Below are 18,590 nucleotides of genomic sequence, written 5' to 3' on the forward strand. Positions count from 1 at the left end.
CCCCAAGCACAGCCAGCGGCGCACGCGGCCTTTATTAGCTGAGTTGAACCCCCCTCTAGTGGCCCCATCCTCACCTCACTAAGATCTGCAATCTCCTTCTGCACATCCTTGTTGGGAGCTCTCTGCACTTTCACTTTGGCATCCAGGTCAGACAGCAATTTCTTGAGGCTGTCTACTTTCCTGAGGGCCTAGCAGAATAAAATTCAAGTTATGTTTTGCAGAGAGAGTTACCAAGTTGACTTCTGCCCAGAACCATATGCTGCAGTTCCAGACACGGAGACTCCTTGCCATTCCCACACTCAATGGAGAGCACAGTACCAAGCCCGAATAAATTCTGACACTTACCCCCGCAAGAGGACTTTAGATCAGCTGCCTATCCTGCAAATCAGTGTGAGCTTGCCCTGCAGCCGCCTCTGGGATCCACCCTATGCCCTTCTGCCCCACTAACACGACAGCTAGAGCTTAAGACTCCTCCAGCTCTCTCCTCCAGCTATGTCATACACAGAGACTTCCGGCACAACCTTCACTGACAGCAACATCCTTTTCTGTGACTGGGCTGGTGGAGTTCAAGCCAGGAGTCCTTTACGTACTCATAACGATACCCTGTGGCGCTGAGTTATCCCAGTAGAAATACTAGCCAAACTTGACTGAAAGGAACCTCGGTAGAGGGTTACCATGTGTGTGTGCATGCTCCAGTGATTTCCTGCAGTGCACAGATTTCACAGAAGGTTATCTCCTGCCTCTCCCTTACCTTTCGAGCTTCAGCACCGGTGACTGCAACTATCCTCCAGATGCCTTTAGTAATTGCTTCTTCTGACACAATCACAAAGGGGCCAGTATGGCTGGAGTTCTGCAAGTGCCTTTGAAAGAACCCAGACACAAACTCACAGGAGAGAGTTAAAAATCTCAGCAGGTATCAGCACGGGAAAATAAATAAATAAATAAATAAATAAATAAATAAATAAATAAATAAAGGAGATGCAGCAAGAGTGGAGACAGGACTCAACCCAGCCATCAAAAGCCTAAGAGGGAAAAAAGGGTGGCAAAGACTATGCTCCCAGCACTGCCATAGACAGTATGTGTGGGCAGGGACATAGGTGTATAGGCAGTTTCCCTGTCTGCAACGGCTGATAGGAAACACAGCTTTACTCAGGACAGTGCACAGAGAACGCTGAGGCTTATAATCATTACCTCAAGCTCTCACCCTTCTGTGCCCAGCACACATTACAGCAGACCTTCAGGAACTCAGGATCCACAGGGACTCCTCTTCACCCACCCCACTGCCTTCCACTGCCTCTCCAGATACTCACGTCCCTCCGCAGAACTCAATAGAAGTGGTCGAGCCTGCGGGGCCAGAGGGGTCAGCCAGCAGCTCTTCCACAGGGATGCTGATTGAGACCACATGGACAGAATCGGGGTAGGTCTCCTCAAAAACAGCCCGCAAGCCTTGGATAGCTTTGGCTGCTGCGAGAATGCAGTCCTTGGCATACACAGTCTGCAGAGGACAGGAAAGGAGTGCAGATAAGAGCTGGTCCTGCCAGCTGTAACCAAAGGCCTGCATTCCCACAGAATCCTGGCTTCCTCTGAAATATCCTAAAAGGAAAGTTATGTACCTCACAGGAGTGACAGTTTGTTGAGCTGCAGGGATCCCAAATTGTTTAACAGCTACTCCATCTTCAAGTTTCCTGATACCAGGGCCTGCTCAGACCCTGTGTGCTCCTCCACATTCAGTGATTTCTAACTACAAACTCCCAAGCAGCGTGGAGGGTTCCTTCCACGGTCTGCTCTGAGACAGGGCTTGTGCTGGGCAGAGCAACTCTCTCACATCATAGTGGGTCTGGCTCACATCACCAGCCAGGCCTGAGAAACTACTCTGTCAAGTTCTCCTTGGCTCTCATAGCTAATACGACACTAGAGCAGGCAAGGAATTACTCCATCCCTAGAGAGGCCTCAGAACCAGTGAACAGAGCAAGGTATCAATCAAAATTTTCTTGAGGTCATTCAGATCTGTGCACAATACTGCATCAGTAGCTCAGCAAACTCCTGCTGGGCCAAACTTCCAGCATCCCAGATCATACAAAAACTTGACCCAAGGCATTTTTTCCTAACTACGTCCCTATGTCCCTATCCAGCTGAACATAAAGACTGAACACAGAGAGCCAGTCCATGTGAGAAGAGTCAATGGGAACTGGTGACCAAGGCAAAATTTATCTTTGACCTGAAACATTTTGGGGAATGGCAACAAACATAAACCCATGTTACACCGCACAGTTCAGTCACAGGGAGGAGAAAGCACAGAATGAATGGGGTTCACACCAGATTTCTTCTGAAAACTGGTGCCCCAGTGGTCCACTGAGGCTGGTACAGACACTGTGGCAAGCCTATGGCTGGGTCTGCCAGGAAAAGAACAGGATCCTTTCTACAGAATTTGGACAGTGAACTGACTGAGTACCATCCCAGTCCACAAGGTCCTTCTGAACCTGACAGCCATACCCACCTTCACTTCATCGATTATCCAGTTGACAATCCCTTCAACCTTCTTGATTTCCTGGGTAGACAAGGCTCCCTTAGCCGTGAAGTCAAACCGCAGCTTGTCTGGTGCCACCAATGACCCCCTCCGGTCAGCTTCCCCCAGCACTGAGCGCAGGGCAAAGTTGAGGATGTGGGTGGCTGTGTGGTTGCTCATGACTGACCTCCGCCTGGTCTGGGGGAGGAAGTCACTGTTAAATAGGGCCTTGCACTGCAGAGTCTCTAGCAAGGGAAGTGCATTTTATGGTGCAGCTTCAAGAAAAACCTGAACTAGCCTGAGGAGACCTCAGGCTCATCAAATCCACTGCCCTGGAGCCTTGGCTTAGGGAGTAGGGCATTTCCCATCCAATTTGTACACAGCATTTCCCAGGATGTCCCCTCACTGGGCCTGTCTGGAAAGAGGCCAGGGACAGACCAGATCACAGACACTGTCTCCCCTCTTCAATAGGTAAAAGCGCTGCAAGATGGTAGCCTTCCTTTTTGCTCCAGAAGAGCCCCTTCAGGGAAGGGAAATGCATTTTGCAGACTTGGGCTTAGCCCAGCGCTCACTCGGCAGGCTGAGCCTGCTACAGCAATGTCTGGACCAGGGCAGCCCACCCAGGCTCTCAGCTGTCATCCCCAAGCCAGTGGGGCAGCATACATGTCTCAGCTCCCAGTCATGCCCTGAACATGATTCTGCTACGGATCAGCAAAAGCCAGTGTCCGTAGCTCAGAGCCAGCAGGGTGTTATCTGCCTTGCAGAAGGAGGAAGCCAGATCTCAGGCAGGAGGGCCATTACTCCAGCTCAACTGGAAGAGCCATGCTACTTGCCTGCACCACATGCTGCAGGGAGAGCAGACTCTCATCCCAGAGCAGCACTAATGGAACGACATGGCTAAAACCTCCCAGAATTGAGAGGTGAAGCCATCTATTATACTGTGTCTTAACTCACCTCATCAATAGACAGATGGACTTGATCTCCTACTTTCAAGCTCCCATACAGAGTTCCTATGTGAAGCACATAGCCCCCTCGGACTTGCACATTCTTCACCATGAACTCTGTTTTCTGTACAAGGAGGGAAAGGCACTCAGTGAGCAGAGGGAGACAGACCAAGGGGGAGACAGACAGTCTAGCCAGAGGCCTTGACTGCAACTAGAAAAGCCTCAGCTGAGGGAAAGCTGGACTGGTGCATGTGATGCAAGCTAAGCCCCTGCAGGCATAGTATGCAGGCTGCAAAGCAGAGAACTGAATGAAGGACAAGGTGGGGCACAGTTATGGGGCATGGCAGAGCTGAATCAGCTCCCCACTTCACGGCTCAGAAGCACCATGTCCCAGCACCACCACTGCAGGCACCTGCATCCTGGTGACAGCCTAACACTGCAGCATGAAGTTACGAAGTTTAGTGAAGCCTCCCAAGAAGCAGGGGAGCAAACCCCAGCACACCTGTGCTATGCTGCACCCCCAAGAAGGAAACCTGTGCAATGTCTGACGCCTGCTACGGACATGGAATTGCTAGAGCTTGTTTGACACCTTCTTCCTCTCTGAACACACCCGCCCAGGCCCCAGCTCAGACTATGACAGGCTCTCAAGCCCACTCACATCCTCCCTGCTGGCGTCGTCCTTGACCATGTAGCCCTCGTCATATGTGCCCATGTGCCCACCCTGCTCAGCACAGAAGCAAGTGTGGTCCAGTACTATCCCACACTCCTGGCCAGTGGACACTTCCTCCACAAACTTCTCCCTGCGGATGGCTTTCACTGTGGCCACGAGGCTCCCAAAATCTGTCACCGGGAGGACAGGCAGTGTCAGTAGAATAGGAAAACCTTGCAGATACCATGTAGAAGCAGAACTTCATAGCAAAGGCTCCCAGTTATTGCACAAGCTCATGGCAGTTATACACACAAACAGGTGTAAAGAGGAAGAACTAGGACAACATTTAGCTGAGGAAGAGGGAATTTGATTCAATACTTTTCAAGGCAGAGAATGACACTTCTTTTCACACTTTCACAATACAAGCCAGCAGCATGTGTGGCTATATCAAAGAATTAGCAGCAAGAGCCAAAACCAGCAAGCAGGCCAAGGACACTAATAGATTGAGGAGCATCTGCAAAGTTGTGTGGCACTGGCAACGGGCACGTAGGAAATGCAGACACTGTAGCGTGGAGACAAGAAGCTGCGGGGAAGAGTCCCCTTAGGTCTCTCTGATCAGGTGAGCAGCAACTGATGTGAACCGTCCCTAGAGCAGCCCTTGGACAGTCTGCAATTCTCTTTCTCTGCTCAAGTTATTACAAATGTGCTATTCATGTGCACGCATTTCACCCACTTTCATGCCCCAAGGAAGATAAACTCAGAGGGACCCTTGTTGAGGCAAATGCCAGGAAGACCTGACAAAGAAGCTCCTGCCTGTGAGATGTATGAGGAAAGGTTTGGCAGTAGAGGATGGTTCTGAGAAGGCTTTCTCATACCATAGGCACCACTTGGATCTGAAGTGTAGCTGCATTTCGGTGAGTCGTCAGTCACCTCCAGCCCTCGGGCCCTTAGCTCTTCGATGGCATAAATGTCCAGCATTAGAAGGTCCTCCCCTCCAGCACCCTTGCCTTGGGATTTGAGCTGCAAGTGACAAGCACAGACGTATGAGAGAACCCACTTCAGCACTGGCTTGCACACACCAGCCTGGACACACAGCTCTCGCTCTCGCATTCCTAGGATCACCTGGCTCAGAGCTTTGCTCTGGGCAAACACCCGCCACCTGGTAGAATGCTCCCACCTCTTCTGGCTTCAGAGCAGGCTGTTCCAGCACTGCCAGCAGGCACTCAAAGCAAGTCTGAACCCAGTACAGGCAGGTCAAGTACGTGGCCTGCTCATCCATGCTACCCTATATTGCTGTACTGTATGTGTCAGGAGACACATCCAAGCTACAGGCCTGACTGGACGCTCTGCTTCTCAGACAGGGAGACCCAGGACTTCCATGGGAACAAGGGAAGGTGCTCCCAGGACTTCAGTAATTCTGTCTGAAGGCTGAGTTCGAGGTCACAGGCCTCACAACTTTAGTGTACAAACACAGTCTCAGCTACACAGGAAAGGCATGTCCCATAGGAAGTCTCAGGGTGTGCTCCGGACTCTCCCATAGGGCACAGACGTTTGAGTGTACACATAAGAAAGGAGCAGTCTCATGACCAGAAGCTTAAAGATTGGGAATTCTCCTTGCATCCTCTCAGACCAGTGCCCCCTCGAGATGTTGTCTACCTGTGCGTTTTTCCGCTCTTCTTCAAAGCCCTCCATATCCACAACAAGGCCCTTCTCCTCTGCAATCAGCCCAGTGAGATCCACAGGAAAACCATGGGTGTCATACAGAAGCCAGGCAGTGTCACCTGCAGAGTAAAAACAGCAGTCAGCACTCCTGTTCCTTGAGCCAATATCCCTTTTCCTGCTCTCAACTGGTTGTCCCACCCAATTGGCTCTGTGCTATGGCAGTCAGTAATTGGTAGGGTAGAAAACAAGCCTCTGGTGAATATGACCACCTGATAAGCTCTTCACTGGCATGCTCAGGGCAGAGAGATCACACTAGCATGTTGTGTCTGGGCTGCTGCAAATCTAAGGAAGCGAACACAGACAAAAGAAAAATGGGGTGGCCCTACGCTGAGCAACAGGCTTTTGACTCCAGCTCGCAGCTCCCAGCCCAGCCAAGCCCTGACTCAGTCCCAAATGATAAACATCTTTTGGTGCATCTGGAAAGAAGTCACAGCCTTACCGGGGATGCTTTTACTGTCTCCCAGGCTCTGGATCTTCCCGTCCAGGATGCGACATCCTCTGGTGAGCGTTTTCAGGAACTGATCCTCTTCTTTGTTGATGATGTCCTTCACCATATCTGGGTCCTTCTTCAGCTCAGGGAAGGCATCCCCCTACACAGCCCAGAGGATTAGCCCCTCAGCATGGTGATCTGCACATGCTAGCACATATAGCAGAGTGAAAAGAGAACTTACCAATGACTGTATCACAACATCAACCAGTGTAGCAAAGAAGCCCTTGGGGGCATTGAGCTTCTCATGGGAGTAGCGCACAGCCCGTCAGAGAATCCGCCTCAGCACATACCTAGGAGATGGCACAAGCCCTCATGCTAACATTACATCTCCGATTCATGCTCATAAGATCCCTCTGTATCCACCTACCAGCATCCCCTTCCAGGACCAAGAATGCCGGCTTGTTCACCCTCTCTCCATATTTTCTCTCAACTAACTGCTCTCACCAGCAGCAAGCCAGAGGTGAAGTGCCTGGCCTCAGCCCTGTTCCTCAGACTCACTAGGGGCCCAGAACCAGTCCTATGAGTGGTACCCACTGCACAGTGCCCCGGCCCAAATTTCATTACATTTTTGACAACAGCATTACTGCAAGTGTAGTTCTGTGTCCACCTGTCCATAATGATCCTTTCTGGGGGTTGATACAGTGGGACTGGTACTCACTAGAGCATTCAGACTGATGTGTCTTCATCTTTTGGGGGACTGTGCTGCAGGGCTTTTTGAAGTGTCAAATATACTGTGGCAAACACTCCTCTATCTACTGCTCTAGTGATGCCTTCAAAGACATTTCACAGACTCACAAGACTCCACTCCCCTCAGGAAAGCTGTACTGAACAAAACAGAAGCAGCAGCAGCATGGCAGTTCCCTTCTTACCCTCTGCCAGTGTTGTCAGGTCTGCCCCCATCAGCAAGGGCCAGCGTGACAGTTCGTGCGTGGTCAGCCAGCACACGGTAGGCCATATCTATGCCATCTACATCATCAGCACCAACCTGTCCCATGTACGGCCTGGCACCAGTGCCCTGTGCAGAGAGAAGGCAATTGGCACAGCGGGGGGGGGAGGGATCAGCACCGTGGCAGAACTGAAGGGGAAGCACCTAACAAGTCAGCCTCATCTCCCCTCCCTTCCCAGGGCTCAGAGATGGCACACTCCTCTTACAAGAAGCTGAGCTGATGTATCCAGGGAAGACAGAGAGCTGCTGGGCTCCACATGGTGCCACAGCCTGCATTTGCAGGGCCAAAGGACGTCTGGGGCCAGAAGGAGGTAGAGTAAAATTACCACAGCATAAAAAACCCAAGGGAGCAGAGGTAGGGAGAGGGACCGAGTCAACGGTGATCCAAAGAAGAAAACATCTGTTTTGTGCACTGGCTCATAGATTCCAGCCTGGCATTAACCTGCCCAGGAAAAAACCTTTCCAATTCTGTCATGTGGGTCCCAGCTTCCCTTTTTTAGGGATGTCTCTATCTCTACCCATGAGAAAGGCTCTGCTGTAATAATGGAGTGGTTGCACATGGTGCAAATCTTGCACCATGGGCCAAGGTCCTCACAGTCAGGCTTCCAGTACATCCACACACAGCAGGAAAACAACAAGAACACACTTGCTTTGCCTAGCCAATGGCTTTAACATATGGAAAGGTGGCCCTCTAGCTCTAACTCTGAAGTTCTGCCCTACATCCTTCTGAGGATCAGGAGGTATCTGAGCTTTCCATGTTTTCTCCAGTACAATCTGCAGCTGGAGAGCTCTGACACTTCCATAGGAATAAATGTGTATTACTCAGAGGGCTCATGACAGTTAGTTCCTGGCACTGGTAACAGCCCTCCCCACCCAGGAAGACAGAGTAATTGCACACTGGTTCTGCAAGTGACCATTCATGGTTTAGGGCAGAGATCTCCTCTCTGCAGGGGACTTCTGCAGATTAGCACAACATGAGGTTCTGGGTAGAAGTCTGAAGGACAAATTCTGTCTCTGAGTCTAGTACTCAGTGGCAACATGTGCTATCTATCATTGGCAAAAGGATGGCTCTTGGCCAGAGCATCTCCCACTGTCAGAGATGACCAAGGAGTACACGATTAGGACAGCTCACAGGAAATAGATGGGAAAGCTGCACTGCTCATGTCCCTCATTCTGCCCTGGAAATATACCCCAAGGTAGTAATCAGTTGGGCTAGCCTGAGTTTCTACCCTTCTCAGCAAAGGACAGATCTGCAGAGCTCACCCTAGCTGGGAAAACAGAGATCTGCAGACACTATCCCTGGCCAATCACCTCCCTACATCTCCCTGAGGGTCCAGGAAATAGGGAAACAGACAAAGCTGGGTCAGTCTTCAAGCCCAGACTACCCTGTTCATACCTTCTGTATGGCTTCAAAATAAGGAATGAAAAGGTCACTGTCGTAGTTGGACATCTTGTTCTGCAGCACAGAAACCAGCCTCTCCAGACCCATCCCAGTGTCAATACTCTTCTTGGGAAGAGGTTTCAGACTCCCATCAGCTTCCCTGTCCAAACCCAAAAGGAAAGACAAGCCATTATGGAGAGAGACACTGCAGAGACATGCCCATCTCTCCTCTCCATGAGATTTTGTTGCATAAGATTTAAGAGACAGGCCCATACACAAATCACACACAGGGGAACTGTGATAAAATATAATTAACAAGAACCTCAACAACAACCTAGACCCAGATCAGGATGGCATCTCTTTCCCACTTAACTCCTACTAGTGAGCTGAGGAATCATTCCTAATTTGCCCTCAAAACCAGGTATAACCAACCTCTTCTGTTCAAGCTGGCTGGGGGACAGAACATTGCAAAGTGCACAGCTTCTTGAAAAAAAAGGAATGGTCAGCAGTCCCAAACCTGTTGACCTCAAGAGCCTGATAGGAGACAGGGAGACACTGAAGGGTGACCCTGCAGGACTGAATGAAGAGCAAGGCTCATATGGATTCTCCCTCGGTCAATGATAGCGTGCCAGCTTCCAAGCGCCACGACTCCTCTAACTTCTCAGTGGTGCAATACCAAAGTTCAAAAGCTTTCTACAAGGCTTAAATTGCTGAAGGTGTTTGTAGGTACAGGAATGAGGCTGTAGCAAACAGCAAAGCAGTAAAGAGACATCTGAGTCAGAAGGCCGAGAAAGTGGCCAAACTGCTAAGTTGGGGTTAAGGCTGACAGGAGAGATGGCTTGTGGTTAACGGGACTCTACATGTCTAATGAGGAACAGCATGGATAAATGCAAGTCCCAGGACTCATAGTTCAGCTGTGCTCTCCATTCAGCAGCTCAGAAGAAAAATGGGCAGAACGGTCAAAAATGTGGTCTTGTGCTAGGAGCCATCACTAACTACACAGCCTGAGTAAACTCCCATGCAAAACTGGAGCCACCTGGAAATGCAGGTCTCATCCACCTGTTGAACGGTATGAACACCAGGTTCCAGATTTCCAAGACACTGGGGTCATCCTGATTGATCAGGTGCAAGGCATCTCTGTCCCCAATCCGGTCATAGTGGATCTTGCTGCAAGGGCCACAGGGGCCTGTGTTTCCCATTTCCCAGAAGTTATCCTTCATATTGCCAGGCAGAATCCTACTCTTAGCCAGCCGGTAATAAGAAACTCCTGTTGAACAACAGAGACTCATGGCAAGGCAGGAATCCCCTGAATTGAAGACTGTATCAAAGAAATTTCAGTTCAGCAATTCCCTGAATGGGCAGAAGAGTGGTCAGGGTCCTGTGACAGACCAAGCCAAGAGCTTAATTCTCACGATCCTACCACCCAGATTCCTTGCTGAGTAGGCAGAGGCCTACAGAACTTCTCAATGAAGCCTCAGTCAGGAACAAAAGTGGCTATCTCACTTTAATGCATGCTAGGCAGGATTTGCTCCAGTCTAGATCTGTGTCATGGGGTTCATAACAGGTTTCACAGGGGGCAACAGCCACAATACCAAAGGCATTTCATTGCTACATCAAATTTTGGCATACTCACAGCTTGACTGCTAAGTGCAGTTCAGGTTTCCACATCTCAAGGAGGGTGAGGCAGAGGCAGAGAAAGAACAGAAGAGGGCAGCTAAAACTACCTAGGGGTAGAACTTCTGCTTTACAAAGAGAAGCTAGAAATAGTAAGAGTCTTCAATTTGGAGGGGAGGAGGTTGAGGGTGGACTATGACTGAGAATTACAAAAATCCAGCAGGCTCAAAGTAGGATCAGATATACTTTAGAGGTGCAGGTCCCTACAACATAAACAGAATAGAAGGGTATCCCTCTGTAGTGAGAGCACCCGCAGAAGATCTGTTGAAGAGTCAGTGACTGGCAGAGTACATGATAGCAGGCCCAGCGTGTGAAACTACACATTGACAAAATTCCCATCATGCCCAGGCATGCACATTCCATTTTGTCAACAATGTCTAGCTGCTTCCCAGCCAGCAGCTACTCGGGCTTAGCAAAGCAGAGACAAGGGAACAGTTCTAGTAGACTAAGAAGCCCTCAGGATACAAGTGGAGTCCTGTCTGGGCGTCCCACTTGTGTGTCTGACCCATGTCTCCAGCAGCCTCCCACCAGTGACTCCTCTGTGCGATTCCCAGGGCTTCCCGTGCAGTTTGGAGCATTACGTCCTTTATTAAATCTATCCTGTTTAACCCCTCATGAACTCTGAGTGTCACCAGTAGCCAACCCTTCCTTGCCTGCCTTGTGGTCACACGCTCTATTGTCCTTAATCCAACAACTGCAGATGCTGGAAATGGATGAGGAAAAGAGTGCAGACCACAGCCAGGCCTGCCTGTTCTTTTTGAATAGTATCTCCTCCTCCTGCTGTCAGAGACAACACACTGAACTGAAAAGATTGTTGTTCTGACCTAGCAGGGCACTTATGTTCTTAAGCTTATACAAGAAATTTTGAATTGGAAGAGCTAGGGTACAGGTCTTGGCCTCTTCCATCTAACACTAGTGCTTCCCTTTGGCTTTGCAGTTCTACCACCCTGCAAACATTATTTGTGATATGCCAGATACGCCTGTTACTCTGCCACATAAGGCATGCCACCTTTCTCTGAACAAAGGCAGACAGTTGCCTAAATTGTGAAAAATTAAAGATTTCCTGATGCAAAGGAGCGCCTGTCAACACAAAGCTGTACTTTTGAGTGCTGGAGACAGGTCCCAGATGCCTTCCTTGGTTTAGACTTCCTCTCAGTTCAAACCCACCTTCCTCAACAGTATTGACCTCTTGCATCTGCTGGCTAAACTGGGTAGAACTACCAAAAGTCAGAAGTGCACTCACACTTGGGCAAGCAGGACCAGAGACATCTGTCCCCCTCAAGCCACAAAAGAAGCCTCCAACGCTGCCTAGCTGATACCTTCCCTATTGCTTATCAAAACATGCAGCTTCCTTGATTGTAGGACCTTACCCCAAATCCAGCCAGATCTGCTTGCACTCCAGGTCTGGTTGCAATCCTGCAGTTTCATTTCCACCAAAGTAAGTAACATAGAGTCTTTCAATAGGGATGCCAAACTCCTTGGTGAGAAGGTCCAGAGCCAGTTTGCAAGCAAGTTCCTGTAGAAGGAAAGATGAAGTAAGCAAGTAAAAGGAAGCTTCTCTTCAACATGCAACACCTGCCCATGCAGAATATCAGCTGCTGTACTCACTAGCTGACTACAGTCTACCCAGGGAGTCTCTCAAACATGCAGAAACCTTCTGTGCCTGACTTAGGGTCATTCGGAAGATCAGGAAACTAGTCTCCACACAACATTTCAGCCAAGTCTCTCCAGACGTCTCCTTGTGCTATTAGGTCTACCAGACAGAAGCTGGACCAGAACAGCTCTCCACAGAGGAAACAGTCAAGAATTTACAGACTTTTGTTATAAGAAATATGCAAACTAATATATGTAACGCACAAGGTACACGGAACATCTCATATGGCTTTCCAAATGCAGTCAAATTAGCCCCTAGAAGGTTCTCTGCCTAAAAAAACCCTTTGAAATCTGCTGTTATACTGTATTCTTAACATCCCTTTTGTGAAGTTGAACCCTCCTCTAACAAGAAGCTTGGGCAAGGATATCATTATGTTATGATCACTCCTCTTTGAGGTCATAGTCAGAGCATACGCACCTTTCCATGGCTACAGCCAATAAAACCTCTACCTGAAGACACCAAACCAGCAGTGAGAATATAAGCACCTTTGTAAACACTAAGTGACTAATCTCAAAACATCCTGCAGTGTGGGGTTTTTACTCCATGTTCATCTATTCCAAAGGAGCACAACATGCCTTGGGGACCTTTGGAACTACTCTTGAGTAGAGGTCTTTTCTTTCCTCTTGGTACATTTGTAGACAAACACTTTGCTGAAATCATGGAGATGAGCAACTTTGCGCTAAAGATTCAGAGCTGCCAGTTTTACCTTGAAATAATCCCCAAAGGACCAGGACCCCAACATCTCGAAGAATGTGTGGTGGTAGATGTCCTTTCCCACATCATCCAGGTCATTGTGCTTGCCTCCAGCTCGGATGCACTTCTGAGTGTTGGTAGCTCTGTTCAGTTTAGCGAGTGGGTGTGACGGGTCAACAGTATTGAGGAAGATGGGTTTGAACTGAGAGGAAAAGGAAGAAAGAAATCTAAATGAAGGGAAAATATCATAAGCTCACTTTCAAATGTTGCTAGCAAAAGCAAGGCAATGAATTTTATCCACCTCGTGATATGCCACCAGCCTGGACATACCTGAAGTAGCATTCAGAAACATCAAGGCTGCTGTTTCCTACATGGAAGGAGGAGTAAAACTGGCTGTAACTCAGCACATGTACATGTTCCTGGAGCACATCAAGCCCCAGGACTTCCAAAGGGACTGAAAGCAGTCAGATTCCCAGCTGGCAATATAGTTAGCAAAAACTGTGTGCTGATCTCCTGCAGAGCACTTTCAGTAGCCCAGCCCCAACCACTCGTTAAAATAGTTATTAGTCATTTGTGCCAGGATTCTTCGTGCACCTATTTGCAGCACCAGTTGCAGTCCAAAGGGTCAAGGAAGGGATACTAGCAGTGCTCCCATGGCTGCACAGTCAACCCAGCAGACTCAGGAACTTATCCTAGTGTTTCTACCAACTCTGCAATAGAACAGGGGACTCCAGGAGATGCACCAGCTACCTCTTAATAACAAAGTGATGAAAGTGGATCATGAAAGCAGTAACAACTTTCCAACAATCCATGGAAGAGACTGTAGTTTGTTTGAAAACCCTGTCTTCAGGATATAAAGGGACAAATCTTAATCTTACTAAAATGAAATCAGAGGAATGTGACCAAGCTCAGCCCAGAGACCAGCCACTAAAATGTGAAGAGAAAACTGAATTCCCTGCAAATTGAAGTGTTTACAGAGCTAGTCACACCTGGAGCAGGCGTTTATCCGAGAGGAGAAAGGCAAATGCACTGCCATCTAAGAGGCTACAAGTGGCTTTAGACTGCACCTAGAGCTTGACAAACTACTGGTAAGTTCAGGCATCCAGGAGGAGCTTATTAAAAAGGGGCGGGGATTCCAAAAGCTCTGCAGACAGCTTCATAGATTTCAACTGCTACAGGCAATGTCCATAAGAACCACAGTACCAGAGTGGGAATCCTAACAGATTCATGCCAGCATTGGCAAAAAGCAGTGTGGGATCAGCCAGGGGTATTGTAGAAGAAGCGTGTGCATAAGTGTGCATGTTTTCCTTGAAAAAGTCAATAAATCGTTGCCTGATCTGGCTAGCTGTTAGTGTAACTTCCATCTTAAAACTGCAAGCCACAGCTGTCAAAAGCAAGTGCAAGGGAAAGCAGACAGGCCTTGGTGCAATCTGAGGGGACAGCAAAGAACAAGGCTCTTACATCAAGACATCACGTTGTCAACTCAAGCACTAACATCAGGATCACTGCCTTTATCCCTTAAAAGGGTTTCCTCACATTAACAATTACTTTCACCAACTCCCCAGTTTAATCATCAGTCTGTCCCAAATGGTGCTGATCCAAAACCTACCCCCTCCAACCTCCCAGATGTCTGCAGTTCTAGCTCAAGTTACCTGTTTTTTGAAACCATGTATTTGAAGATACCAAGTTCACCTGGATACTGAACTGTTAGTCAGAGACTGTGTCTGCCTTGCCCAATCCCTGGGGAGAACTGCTAAGTCCTACAACCATTCAAAGTGAATAAAGCATAGGATTGTAGAATGGCTGCAATTGGAAAGGTCCTCTGGAGATCTCCTGCTCCAACCACCTGCTCCAAGCTGGGTCAGCTGTAAGGATGCCTGGAAATCACCCCTGCAAGCAGTCACATTACCTTACGCACACCAGTGACAGAAGACCAGCTCCTGTGTATTGTACCTGGTACTTAGCACTGTCCTCGGCCTCCGAGAGAGGTGGGAAGAAAAGCCTCTCCCAGCGGCTCCAGTACCAGCGGTGCTGTTGCCTCCACCCTCTCACCACCGTCCCCCTCGCGGGGAACCTTCCCCCGGCTCACACCGTTCTGGGAGGCAAGAGAGGTCGCGGGGGCAAACCCAAATGCCGACAGCCCCCCAAGCTGCCCAGAGCCCCGGCAGAGGTCCCGCAGGCCGTTGCAGTCGCTCCGGCCCCCGCACCTGCCATGGCCACGGACAGAGGCAGGCTCTCGGCACGCTTTGCAGCAGGCTCACACCCAGCAGTGCTGCGCAGGCCACCAGCACCCAGTCTGGCGCGGCACCCCCCTGCCCCCTACCTGCGTGGCCGCCGCCGCAGCCCCTCGCTCTGCGCCACAAGAGCTGCCCCGCCCCCGCTGACCGCACCGGGCGCCCCTCTCCGATTGGCTGTCGTCGTTGTCGTCGCTCAGGATAAGCCCCGCCCCCTTTGCAAGGCCAAGAGGCGGGGCGGCAGCTGGCTGATGCAATGGCAGGAAATGAGGCCACCTGACGCGGCTGGGCAGAAGCTGGGTGGAAGCTGGGTGGAACCTGCGCAGGGCGCCACCATTTGAGGCGCCGCGGCCCCTCTGTAGAGCGCTGCTGGTGGCGCCGGGCGGGCAGCGCCACGCGTGCTCTCTGCGCATGCTCTCTGCGGGCGCTGTGATCCCGCCTTACGACAAGGCCTCGGGGAGCTCAGCACGGGCTCGCTCTGGTGCGCAGGCCTGAGGTGCTGGCATCTGAGGGGCGACAGGCTACTAGAAAGGCCAGGGCCAGGAGGGGAATAAGGGGGAGAAAGAGCCAGTGCAGGAAGGGTGGATCCACTGGGTGGCTGCCAGCAGTGATCAAGGCCCTCCTTGCCTGCCTCTCGGTCAATATGGCGGGGCCCCCTGCGTGGGATGTAGCAGTTGCAAAGCGGGTCTGAGGGGACCAGTTCACAAAGATGTATTGCAGTTGTTCAATATGCAGCGCTTGTGCTCAGTTCATGCAGTCAGGGAGCTGCAGGTAACGGAGGTGCACAGCCTGAGTGAAAAGGGCAGTGTTTATAAGGTAGAAATGGAGAAGGTTGCCCTAGAGAAAAAAAAGTTCACTGTGAGGATAGTCAGACATTGAAAGATGGGCCCAGAGAGGCCGTGGGATTTCTTTTTGTGGGGGTTTTAAGACCTGGCTTGATCAAGCCCCGGGCAACCTAGTCTGAAGTCTGTGTTGAGCTACCTCTGAAGGGGGTTTGGATTTGAGTCCTCCTGATGTCCTCCCCATTCTTAAGAGTCACAGGGTGCTTTGACAGCATGGAGATCTTGGTTATATTTGTCTCATCTCTTTCCCACAGCAACCCTTGGGAAAACTGCCCTCAAGTAGTGTTTCCTGAGCCATGACCTGTGCCCTGGCACGTCTGTGCTGCTGTCTGGTTGGCCAAAATGGCGAAGATGGCCGAAATGTTGGCCATTACCTTGGCTAACAGTTGGACGTTTCCAAAGGTTGCTTGCTGCTTGGCTTCCTCAGCTTTGTGCTTGGCTGGCTGGCAGCTGTCCTCATCAGATCTGGTCCTTCAGCTGCCTTTTTCTCATGTCTATTTTCTCCTTTCCCAGGAGCCTAGAAAGAAAAAGAAGAAACTCTAGTCATGTTGGTTTCTAATGGGAAGTCTGCTCTAGGTGCTGCCTTGTAGAGAGGAGCAGGAACAGGCAAGACTGCATAGTGCAATTGCTTGCATGGGTGATTATGCCCATAATAAAAGCCTTCTACAGTGGATCAGTCTAATGCCAGCCATTCTCCGAAATGTACACCCTGCATGGAGGCCTTAGTCTACCCACTGAGATGGAAGGAAACATTGCTTCTTCTTCCCATGCACTGTGTCAGCTGAAAACAGGTTTTTCAAATTTCCTGGCCCTCCACCATTTAGCAGCTGCTGGCAGAAGCCAGAATATTTCTCTGGTGAGTGCCAGGTCTGAAATTACTTGGATCTTAGGAATAGCCAGCCTGTCACTTTCCTCTGAGAGGCTGAGCAGGGCTGAGCAGCAGAGATGCTCTTAGACACATCCAGATGTAACAGACCCATCCCCACTACTTTGCTCTTATTTCCTCCCCGATCTTAAGCTCAGGTTGCCCCGAATATCGGGCCAAACACAGACTGTGAGACTTCTTTTGAGACTTTTTGTGTGGCAGTCCCTTGTTTCTTTCAGCATGTTACTCCTTCCTTCCCCAAATCCATGCCTCTGGGCTGGTTTTGGCTGCAGGAGCCTTGGCTTAGCAGAGATGTGTTGGTCTGATAAGCCTCCCTGCATTGTCCTCCAGCAGGGAGAAAGGTGATGGCTGTAGGCTTAGTGCCCTGACAGCTGTAGACAGCTGCCTGTGGAGAGCTGGGGCCTCCTCTGCTGGCTCCTGGGTGCTCTGAGGGAGATCGTTTATACAAGTTGAGCTTGCCAGCTTGTATAATAATGCCAGATTTCAGACCTGTTTAGGTCTCTTCTGGTTTGTGGTTGCGTTTCAGGCATCCTTCCAAGCACTGAATGGAAGTGATCCTTATTCCATGATTACAGGGACTGCAGCTGGGGCTGCAGGGAAGGAATCAAATCTTGGGAAACTGGGTAATGCTGCCAGACGGGGGACATCTGGCCCCTTGTTCACCATGCTGGGGAGCTCCTGGCCCAACCTTGGCCCCTAGACTGGCAAACTTGAGTCTGGGCAAGCTGCTGCCAGCACTGTCACCATCCCCACAGGAGCCCGGAGCCATGCCATGGCCTGTTCCCCATCTCCTGTTCCTGCAGAACAGCCAGAAATTCTGCCAGGTGCAGCCTGTTTGTCACCACCCAGTGCATAGAAAGTGGCTGTGCTGGCTCAAAGTGTCCTGGTGGGAGGGTCCAACCCAGGCATTGGGCTGGAGCTGGTGAGGTAGCTTGCCGCATGCTCCTAGGCCCCCTAGCACATCTTTGCCACCTGCTGTGAACCTGGTGGGAGGTCAGTGCAGGAGTAAGGCACCGGGATGGCCACAAGCTGGGTGAGCGAAGGGGAATTTGCAGACCCCATGGCCCTGCCAGGTCTCTGCAGGGTCTGGCTCCCAGCTTGGAACAGGCTGGCTGAGTCACTCCCATGTGACACTCTCACCATGTCTCTGGGGAGCTGCCAGCCCCCTGGCCAGCAACTGGGGCCCAGGCTAGCCTCATGGTTATGGCTGTGCTCGACCCAGCTACATGTGAGGAGACTGGAGGGGCACCCAAGCTGTGCCCACAGGGTGCCCACATCCTGGCCTTGCCAATGGAAACCCCTTCCCTGTCCAGCTGATCATTACCTCACTGTGACTGGGGAAGAGAAAAGAGCCTGAATCCAGCAGGACCCCTTCTCCTGCCAGCCTCTTGGTTGGACAACAAAATTCCCTACATCCCTGGCAATGCCATCTGGGAGAACGCTGCGCTGCCCTGTCTGCTGGGAATGCACTAAAATCACAGAATCACAGAATGGGTAAGGTTGGAAGAAAACTCTGGAGATCATCTAGTGCAACCTCCATGCTCAAACAGGGTCACCTAGAGCATGTTAGACAGGGTTGCATCCAGGTAGGTTTTGAATATCTCCAGAGAAAGAGACTCCACAACCTCTTCTGGGCAACCTGTTCCACTACTCTATCACAGTAAAGAAATTCCTCCTCACCTTCAGGCGGAACTTCTTGTGGTTCAGTTTCTGCCTATTGCCTCTTGTCCTTTTGCATGGGCCAACTGAAAAGAGTTTGTCCCCATCCCCTTGACACCCTCCCTTCAGGTACTTATACACAGATTAGATCCCCCTTCAGTCTTCTCTTCTGCAGGCTAAACAGGCCCAGCTCTCGCAGCCGTTCCTCAGAGGGCAGATGCTCCAGCCCTCTGATGTGGGATTTGCTTGTCTCAAGAAGAATTGTGGTATAAAGACAGATGTGATGGAAATGTACAAGTATGAGAATTTC

At 50.4% G+C, this 18,590-nt stretch overlaps 1 pseudogene; it reads right to left on the reverse strand.

Moving 5' to 3' along the window:
• Positions 1 to 71: 71 nt before the first annotated feature.
• LOC134149668 (alanine--tRNA ligase, cytoplasmic-like) lies at positions 72 to 14,023 on the reverse strand (annotated as a pseudogene).
• Between the last annotated feature and the right edge of the window lie 4,567 nt (positions 14,024 to 18,590).

The sequence above is a fragment of the Rhea pennata genome, chromosome 21 (genome assembly GCF_028389875.1).
Source record: "Rhea pennata isolate bPtePen1 chromosome 21, bPtePen1.pri, whole genome shotgun sequence".
In the NCBI taxonomy this organism is placed as follows: domain Eukaryota; kingdom Metazoa; phylum Chordata; class Aves; order Rheiformes; family Rheidae; genus Rhea; species Rhea pennata.